The following is a 10662-nucleotide window of genomic DNA, read 5'->3' as shown; positions in this document are numbered from 1 at the left end:
GCACCCTGCTGATTCAGAGGTAAACATCTCTTCCCTACCCCCACTCTTTATTCCAAACAGTGACCTACTTTGTATCTGCCATACTCAGCCTTTGTTGGTTGATGGGGGTGAGGAAAATAGATGTCAAGGGAATTGTAAGTCACATACATTCACTGGCAGCTACTGGCAATTTTCTTTTTACTACCCCCAGTCCTTTTTTTACAAAGAGGGTTGCGCTAACTCTTCAGAAGCTAAGCACTATCTCTGACGGCTAGTCTGTATCCTGCGTTAAGTCAACATCCTACAAACAGCCAAAGTGGTCCATGCACCGAAGTGCTGCAGAGACCCATTTGCAAGTCAGTGTGATATTTTCACTCTACGCTCTTTACACCTATGAATCTTATCTACTGACATACCCATGAATCTTTAACATGTTTGCTCTTTTCAGCAATGTTAGAATATTCACAATTTGGTTCTCAGCTTTAGGCGATTTCTACAGTGGAAACTAGGAATCAGCAATAAGGAATGGAACTCATTAGTAGAATATATGCTTTGTCTCTTTTTTGCCCTTCTGTATTGATCAGTTTCTCTAAATCATCCAGAACTGGCCACTGTGCAAAGCAGAATACCAGGCAGACTGATCATTGTTCTGTCCTAGGAATACATCTGACTGGATATTAATCAGCAACAATAGGCATCGGTATAGCTGTATAGTATTTCATCTGAGCCAGGAAATTTAATCCTAAACATCTACACTTGGAAATAAGTCCCACGTGTTTCAATTTAAGTTACATGCACATTATCCTTAAAACTAGGAGCTTGCTTAATTTTTAATGGGGTGGGGTGAGAGTCATAGTACAAGTACTTTAAGATATTTGATTCTTATTTTGTTGTGTTATATATTGAATGGAGTGAAATGACTTCTCACTGAGGAATGGAGAGATGGCTCACAGTTCATAGGAATGTTGTTCAAACTGACAATGTACTATTCTCAGCATTTGAGATATTAAAATTACTAAATCAGTTGCCAGCTTTTCTGCTGAGCATCAAAGCTGTCAGAGAGGGTTTGCGTGCACTATAGAGCATGTTCTTATGTGCAAAAATATTTGTAGCATTGTCCTCTAGCAGCTGCAGAAAGCAGTATATTCAGAAAGGTAGACCATTTCAGTACCAAAGGCACCTACACTGGAAAGACTCCTGCAACTGCACTTTACAAAATACCTAATTGGAAAAAATGCAAAGCTATTTTTCTTTGATTGTTCTACCTCTCTAACCAAAATTGCCCATTCATCAAGAGCTACATGTCCCTTTAATGGAATATTTTATCATCTGTGTAGATGGAAAATAAAACAACCCATTTATCCACTGCCCCCTCCCCCTCCCTGGAACATTACTTTAAATCTTCAGGTGTAATTACTGCAATCAATTCAGGAACATTTTAGATAATCAATTCACAGGGGAAAAAACAATCTTTCAAGCAGTAAACATGCTGTGGCTTGTGATAAGAGCTCCATGATGGTTTTCCACAGAGAAAGGACTTTGTTGCTTGCCTTTGATAATTTTCTTTATCATTTGTGGCTTTTCTGTACATGGTGGATTTTCTTCTCCACTCCATCATATATCAGTGTAATGCTCGTGGCAGGTATAAAATTAGCACAAAAACTAGAGAACAAAAATCTACATTTAAAAAAATGCTACATGTCACCTACTGTGGGGAAACTATTTACAGTTATAGGAAAATAGCCTAGAATAAGCTATGAGGGACTTTAGTTGAACACAAAGGATGTTTTGCTTAATTATTACTCCCTATCTCCCCTTCCTAAAAAGATTATCCTCCTCAGTCAAACATATTAAGATTAAAAACGACATAACAACAGGTAGCCATGTTAGCGCATTAAAGAATTTGTTGTTATGTGCCTTCAAGTCGATTACGACTTATGGTGACCTTATGAATCTGCGACCTCCAATAGCATCTGTTATAAACTATTCTGTTCAGATCTTGTATATTCAGGTATGTGGCTTTTTTTATGGAATCAATCCATCTCTTGTTTTGTCTTCCTCTTTTTCCACTCCCTTCTGTTTCCCCCCCAGCATTATTGTCTTTTCTAGTGAAACATGTCTTCTCATTCTGTGTCCAAAGTATGATGACCTCAGTTTCATCATTTTAGCTTCTAGTGATAGTTCTGGTTTAATTTGTTCTAACATCCAATTATTTGTCTTTTTCGCAGTCCATGATATGCGCAAAGCTCTCCTCCAACACCACATTTCAAATGAGTTGATTTTTCTCTTATCTGCTTTTTTACTGTCCAACTTTCACATCCATATATAGAGATCGGGAATTCCATGGTCTGAATGATCCTGACTTAGTGTTCAGTGATACATCTTCGCATTTGAGGACCTTTTCTAATTCTCATAGCTGCCCTCCCCAGTCCTAGCCTTCTCCTAATTTTTTGACTATTGTCTCCATTTTGGTTAATGACTGTGCCAAGGTAATCCTTGACAAGTTAAGGAGCAAGATCTGGAGTACCTGAAAACTTGCTCACTGCTTTCTGCCATTTTCCTTGGTCATAATAAAAGTGCTGCTATTAATAATTATTAGTACGGTTTAAAAGATTAATGTATTAATTAGGAAAGTGGGCCTTTTCTGTGCTAGTCTCCTGATTGCGGAATGGTTTTCCTAAGGAAGGACGGCTGGTGCTGACTTTGTCATCTTTCTGATGCCAAGCAAAGAAGGTTTTATTCTTCCAGACATTTGGAGTGCATTGATGGTGAGGCTTTTGGTGGTTACTGAATGAATGAATGAATCTTTATTTTTACCCCGCCCTTTTCCCAAAGCTGGAACTCAGGGCGGCTTACAGATAAAAACTATGGTACATATGGTTAAAAACATACAAAAATATACAATTAAAATACAATTAAACTATTTACGACATTAAAACTATGAAGCCTAAAATACAAAAAAAAAACCAATTTAAAATAATACAGGTAAAACCATGGGACAATACAACTGACCTTATAGGTTACTGGTGCTTCTATTTTGTGCTGTTTTAAATGCCTTTTTCTTTGGATTAACATTATTAGTATTTTGTATTTGTGTATCTTTATTATAATTAAATTTATATCCAGCCCTTCCTCCCAGAAAACAGGTGTTGTTTTATTGAATTTATTATCTTTTTCATATTTTATTATTGTAAATTTTATTATTGTCGCTTCTGACACTTTTGGAACTGTGAAGTGATATATAAACATAATTAACTAACAATTATTGTAGCAATATGGGATCGTTCTCGAATTGTGATTTGGCTTAATTTTGGAGGCACATCTGAATTACAGTGTTGAGAAATCAGTCATAGAAGGCCCCACTGGGTGATACAGAGTTGTGCTCAGGTAGTACCTTGTAAGATATTCGGCACAGATGAGTGTATTTCCTCTGTAAATCCTGCATTTCATTGTCTTATCCTAGCCAAGTACAGCCATGTCACTTGCCAGATGCCACTAGACTCTCATCTGCTTGCTTTAGTAGTAGTAATTGCTGCTTTCAAAGAGATGTTACAAGGAGAACAAAATATTAGTAAAGAAGTAAACTTAATTCTGTTGGTAATAAATTAATAACATGCATTCAGATTTATTGATTCCACTAACATGATTTCAAAAACCATTTCACTTTTGCAAATGGACTAGGCAATTCATTAACCATTTATTGTAACCAGTGGGACTACAGCAGTGTTATAGCCAGCAAATGTTAATTTTTTATTATTTTAAAAACTCCTTTGTTCTTTGTGCTATGAACAGTTAGCTTCACAGAAGGATTATGTATAAACCAAGTAAGAGGCAAGATTTGGTTTGATGTTACACTGAACTTTGGAAGTACTCTGACTGCCTCGAGGCCCAGTGCAACTGAAAGGGTTGTGGCTTCCTATAATATAAGGCAGTTCCCTATGTGTTCTAATAGTCCAAATGTTGTGACAAGGCCCTGTTCTCCTGTTCAGGTCTAATTTCAAGGGAGGGAGTTCATCTCTGTTATGCTCTGGAGCTCTGGAGTTGCTTGGAAACCAGTGAGATGTTTCATTGCATTCTGGGCATTGTTTAGCATCTCATCAGAGAGAGACCCATTCTTCTATGGAGCCTGGAGAAGGATGCAGTTTTTCCCTGACAATGCACTGGTTTCAAAAACCCTCTGAAAGCAAGTACTGTACAGCTTGAAGTCAGGCAAAGACTTCACCCTTCCCCAAGGTCTGGAGAATAGGGGCTTTACAAAGTGGTATTGTCTTACCAGTGGAGACCATACTGTTGTAGACCTCTGCTTGTAGGTTCTTCTGAGGGTAAATAAGAATTTCAGTGTCATTTGCACACTGAAACGTGCCACAATAATGAGATGAATAATAAAGAGCACTCTAACATACAGCTTAGCAATTAAACAGAGGAAGTTATGAAGGAAACTGAATTACAAGAAGCTCAGCTTTCCTTTTTACTCCCAACATCCCCTTCTTTGTTGGACAATTTCGAACTGTAGGCCAAGGGTGGAGAATATGTGGCCCTCCAAATGTTGTTGGACTAAAGCTCTCATTATCCCTGGCCATTTACTATGCTGGCTGGAGGTGATGAGAGGTAGAGTACAGTCTAACCACAGCCAAGCTTCCTGTCCCTGCTGAAGGAGGAAATTTTTGCTAGCTCTTCAGCCGAACAGGATCTCCTCTTTCTCTCCCTGTTGCCCTCTGTAGGAGGCTAGGATGAGCAGAAAGGATTCAGGATGGTGCCAATGGCACTGATGGATTGTGCACTCTCATTCTGTTCATCTGCTCCAAGCCAGGTATGGACTGGATGACAGATATTACATGGTAAGTACTGTCCACTCTTATTTATTAGGCATATCATTTACTCTCTGTATGAAAAAGGCTCTGGTAGAGCTCATGTCTGAAAGAGCTGATTTTTACCAACTTGTATTAAAATTAGTTCCCAGTTGTTTTCTTTCCTATTTTGAGGTAATTTATTTGATAGAAATTCATGGGCATTGCGGGTGGGACTGGGAACTCTTGACATTCTATCTAAATGGTGCAATTTAGACTACAGCTGAGCAAAAATTTAAAAAATTTGCCATACCATTCTCTACTGTCGCAACTTGGCATCAAAAATGTCTCCACAACAATAGATACATTTTTTTCACACTTTCATAGTATGTGAACTGGATTCCTGTTTGCAGACTGGCAACATGTCAAAGAGAAAGGAGCACAAGCATCGCTGCAATGGATTTAGAACTGTGCAGTTTCCCTTGTGATCTGTAAGATAAGATCCTTTGAGATAGAACCTTATGGGAAAAGAATGATAAACTTCTTATGTTGTTATTACAGAGTAGTATGAAGCCAACAGCTGGGGATGAGGAGCAGAGACAGCTGTTTGTTATTCTGAAGCATTTGCTTTCCTCACCAAAGAGTTCAATGTTAGTTTAATTTTAATTGTAAATAATTTCTGGCTCCCCCCCCCATGGTTAAGCCCTTGATGCTATGTGAACTATAGATTTCAGAAACAAGAAACTATTCAATCTCTTCATGCCAAACAATAGTGGATAGATGGAAATAGAGTGAAACTAGATGGGGCTTCTGGCCACCAAGCCATTAAAAATACTGTTAAGATATTTTTTCTTGTGATTTCAATTAACTAGCACAGTTATTCCCATGTGAGGGAGGACTGTCTCATGTTTTGGAGGGATCCTATTACAGCATACTCCAAGTATTGTAAACATAGAATATATATTCATCTAATGGCTGCATTTGAATGTCACGATGAACCAGGGATGGTGAATCTTTGGCCTTCCAGATGTTGTTGGACTCGAACCTGCATCAGTCTCAGCTCTCCATGACCAATGGTTGGGGACGATGAGAGTTGGAGTCCAACAACATCTTGAGGGCCACAGGTTCCCCATTACTGTGATACACCATGGTTTATTATTATTATCATTTATTATATTTATTAGTCGGTTTCCCCCCAGAAGTAAACTCAAAGCAACTTACAAATATTAAAAACAGATATACATGTCCTCTCTACCCTTGCCCTTCTTGGCTTATTAAAGCTTGCCGAGGGGATTTGACTGAGTGGATCCAGAGTGTGGTCAATGCATCATTGCTGGAGGGAGTGGTTCCAGCCACCCTGAAGGAGGCGGTGAACCGACCGATCCTGAAAAAGCCCACCCTGGACCCATTGGTCTGCGACAATTACTGACAGATTGCAAATAACCCCTTTTTAGGGAAGGTGACTGAGAGGGTTGTGGCGCAGCAATTGGAAGTACTCTTGGATGAAACAGATTATCGTGACCCATCCCAGTCTGGGTTCAGGCCTGGTTATGAGACTGAATCGGCCTTGGTCGCCCTGATGGATGACCTTTATCGGGAGAAGGACAGGGGGAGTGCGACCCTGTTACTCTTACTTGATCTCTCAGTGGCCTTTGATACCATTGACCATGGTATCCTTCTGGGCCGACTTGGTGAGATGGGTATTGGAGGCACTGTTTTACAGTGGTTCTGATCCTATCTCCAGGGTAGTTTTCAGAGAATAGCATTGGGTGATTGTCTTTCAGCCCCCTGGCAGTTGTGCTGTGGGGTGCCACGGGGTACCATCTTGTCCCCCATGTTGTTTAACATCTATATGAAGCCTTTGGGAGCAGTCGTCAGGAGATTTGCGGCAAGGTGTCAGCAGTATGCTGACGATATCCAGCTCTATTTCTCTGTAACATCTGAATTGGGAGAGGCCATGGAAGTCCTGGACTGCTGCCTGGACTTGGTGGTGGGCTGGATGAGGGCCAATAAACTGAGTCTGAATCCTAGCAAGACGGAGGCGCTGTGGGTTTGTGGTTCTCAAGTTCAGATAATTGGGAAGTTGCTTACTTTGGATGGGGTCATACTCCCTCTGAAAGAGCAGGTCCATAGTCCGAGGGTGCTCCTGGATCCATCTTTGTCGCTAGAGGCCCAGGTGACCTCCGTAGCTAGGAGTGCCTTTTACCAGCTTTGGCTGGTAAGACAGCTGTGGCCGTTTCTGGACCAGGATAGCCTGACTACTGTTGTCCATGCACTAGTAATCTCTAGGCCGGATTACTGTAATGCTCTTTATGTGGGGCTGCTCTTGAGGTTGGTCTGGAAGCTGCAGCTGGTGTAAAATGTGGGGCAGGGTATCGCCAACATATCACCCCACTGCTGAAAGAATTGCACTGGCTGCACATTTGCTACAAGGCCAAGTTCAAGGTTCTAGTTTTGGTGTACAAAGCCTTATACAGCTTGGGACTAGGATACCTGAAAGACCGTCTTATCCCTTATATACCCCTTTGATCACTGCGCTCTGCAGATGAGGGCCACCTGCAGATACCATCTTACCAGGAGGTCCGTTCTGCACAACATAGGAAATGGACCTTTAGTGTGACAGCACCTACCCTGTGGAACTCCCTACCCTTAAATATTAGAGAGGCGCCATCTGTGTTATCTTTTTGGCACCTGATGAAGACCTTTCTCTTTCAACAAGCCTTTTGAGACCTTATCCCAGTCTGCTGCTGTGTTGGAATTACTTTTTAATATGTTTTTAAACCTTTTTTTTTTTTTTAAAAAACACCAATGTTTTTTAACCTTTTAAAAAAATATGCCTTCAAAGCTTTTTTAAAAATGTTTCTAAAGTTGTTTTGTTTTAATGTATTTTAAAGTCTGTTTTTATGATGTTTTAAAGTGTTTTTAGTGCTTTTGTTTGCCATCCTGGGCTTCTGCTAGAAGGAAGGGCGGGATATAAATCAAATAATAAATAAATATAAAAACAAGAATAAAAAGAACCTAAAATACTCATAAAATGCATAAAAACAAAATCCAACTCATCCCTATCTGACTATAAAGAAGTAGAGAATTAAGTTCCAAAGGCCTTGGTAAATCAAAATGGTTTCATCTGGCACCTAAAAACAGATCATGATGGCACCAGGTGTGCTTCTCTAGGGAGAGCATTCCACAAATGGGGAGCTACCATTGTGGCAGCCTATTCTCATGTTGTCACCCTCTGTACCTCCCTCAGAGGGGGCAAGCTGAGAAGGGTCTCAGATGAAGAATACAGGGTCTGGGTTGGTTCATGATGGGAATGACCCTTGGTGTGCCTAACCAGAAAAGACTGGGAGCTGGTGCTTCTATTTTTGATTAGCCACAGTTCAGTGATGTTCAAATCCTAACCTGGAATTCATTTTTACTGTACAAGCCAGGTTCATGACCCATGGCTTGAAGATGGCTTGTTTCAAACACACCAGTTAAGATTAACTTACAGTTTGTGCTAAGCTCTGGCCTACCCGTTTCCGGGCTTTCTGCTTGCTACCACCAGCAAAACTGTTGGTGATAGCTTACTGCCTGCTAGGGCACAGCTGGGTTCTCTGTTGTGGTAGAGTTTCTCCAATCACCCCTGTCCCCCCAGTAGTGTTCTTCTCTGCTGGCGGAGCAGCTTCTAGTCACCATCCTAGCCCACTTAGCCATTAACATCTGGGTAGAGGAAGGATTTTGCTTTCAGGCTGTTTTCAGACATAAGCCATATATTTAATGAGGCAAATTTCTGGTGTAAGTGGAACAGAGAGGAGACATACTCTGGTGTTTCCTGGAGTGAGATGTCTAATTAGTTCCACACAGTTCAGAGTTGAAACTACTTTTGTCGGGAGCTGTAAACACCTGCACATTTCTTGAACATTAAAAAACCTTATTCTGTGCACCTGAACCAAAAATAGCTTCAAGAAAAATATATAAGGCTGTAACATAACCTTATTACACATTTTTCTTTCTACATTTTCACAATGAATAATGCTCTCCAGGTGTTTTTCTGGGACAAAACATTACTTCTTTGTTCTCCCTTTGCAGTATTACTCACTGTTCCTCCTAGATATATGTACACCTAACCACTTTACTTCCACACAAATTAGATGGGAACAAATGTATATTTTCAATAGTTTATTTTAAAATAATGATTGCATGTGTTTTCATGTATCTGGCACAGTGGTGATGTTATAGAGGGTACACAAAGTTAGTAAATTCAATAACAGCATAGACAGAAAGGCTTGCACGGCTCTTAACAGCCATTTATTCTAATTTCCTACAAAATAAGACAAGCAAGATAAGTAATTCATATGGTATACCAACAATATTTCTTAGAGGAGCACATCAGTGTACTCATATTTCAATTATCAAATGACAGAAGAAAAAAGTGAGCTTGCATGTACTTTTAGAAAAGTTGACAGGAAGTATTTATTTATTTCATTCATTTCATTTATGAATCACTTATAAAATATTTCAAAAAAGTTTTAACAATAAAACAATTACAACCATTTTATACATTAAAACAATTTCAAATCCAGTACAGAGACAGACAAGGATAAAAATTTCTATTTAAGCCTGGTTAAAAAAGGAAGCTCTTCAACAGGCAGTGAAAAGACTATAGAGTTAGCAACTGTGTGATATGTAACGGTACAGGAGGAAGTTCCAAAAGGTAGATGCCACCATAATGAAGGCCTGGTTCCTACATCCTATAGAATGGATCTCCTGATTAGATGGTATCTTCAGGAGGTCTTTGCAGCAGAACACAGTGATCAGTTGGGTATATAAGAGGTGAAACAATATTTTGGGTATCCTGGTCCTAAGCTGTGTAAGTCTAGCACAGCCTTTCCCAACCAGTGTGCCTCCAGATGTTGTTGGACCACAACTCCCATCTTTCCTGACCATTGGCAATGCTGGCTGAGGCTGATAGGAGTTGTGGTCTGTGATGTTCCTGCTTATATTGTAAATATGGTAAGTGCTGGTTATATAGAAGATATATGGTAAGTGGAGTGAAAGAGGAGGGGGAGTACATGAGCAGTAGAATGCTGAATGATTGGCTGAGCGTTTGAATGGCTGGGAGTATAAATGGAAGAATGACAGTTGAATCTTGGTAGAGGTTTGGTGGTGAATTGAGGTGGTGGCTGTGAGGTGGTGTTTGGAGGTTGTTGTTGTTGTTGAGAGTGAGTCGGAGTTCTGAGGCAATTAGTAAGAAGTCAAGTACATAACAGAATATAGATGAAACCATACTCTTGTGAAACATTCCTTAAGTAATCTTGTTATTATTAATTCTTAATAAATATTTCTTGGTTAAACAAAAGCCTGATTCCTTCAGCTGGGAAACACAAACCAGGGGGGATAGCAAGTAACCAAGGCTGAACAGTTGTATCAAATGGTGGCAGCGGCGGAGGAAAAGATATTGTATCCAGTACCACAGAGAAACCCAGGGCTGTAAGCTTCAGTGCAAGAGGCTGCAGGGGGATTTGGGAATTACCTATACCCATAGACACAAGGTATCGAGATAGCCTGGCAGAGACTAAGGCACAGTCTAAAGGTTATAAGAGATACAGAGTGTTGGGTAGTAAGGCCTAGCAGGGGGATCTTCTGAGATCTGTGCTAGTGCGGTGAAAGATAAAAATAAACCTGATGACCCGGTCTGCTGGTGGCCACAAGTGAGAGCTTCACAGGTGGTGCTGGGGAAGGATGTCACATGGTCCAACAACATCTGGAGGCACACTGGTTGAAAAAGGCTGGTCCAGCACCTTGGACTTAGCCCAGCACCTAACTGGCAGCCAGTGCAATTCTTTTAGCAGTAATATGTCCATATTCTGCCTTAATAAGCAGCCCGGTGGCTGCATCTTCCACTAGTTACAAC

Source organism: Rhineura floridana, chromosome 5 (assembly GCF_030035675.1).
Source record: "Rhineura floridana isolate rRhiFlo1 chromosome 5, rRhiFlo1.hap2, whole genome shotgun sequence".
Taxonomy (NCBI): domain Eukaryota; kingdom Metazoa; phylum Chordata; class Lepidosauria; order Squamata; family Rhineuridae; genus Rhineura; species Rhineura floridana.
Note: the sequence above shows the minus strand (reverse complement) of the source record.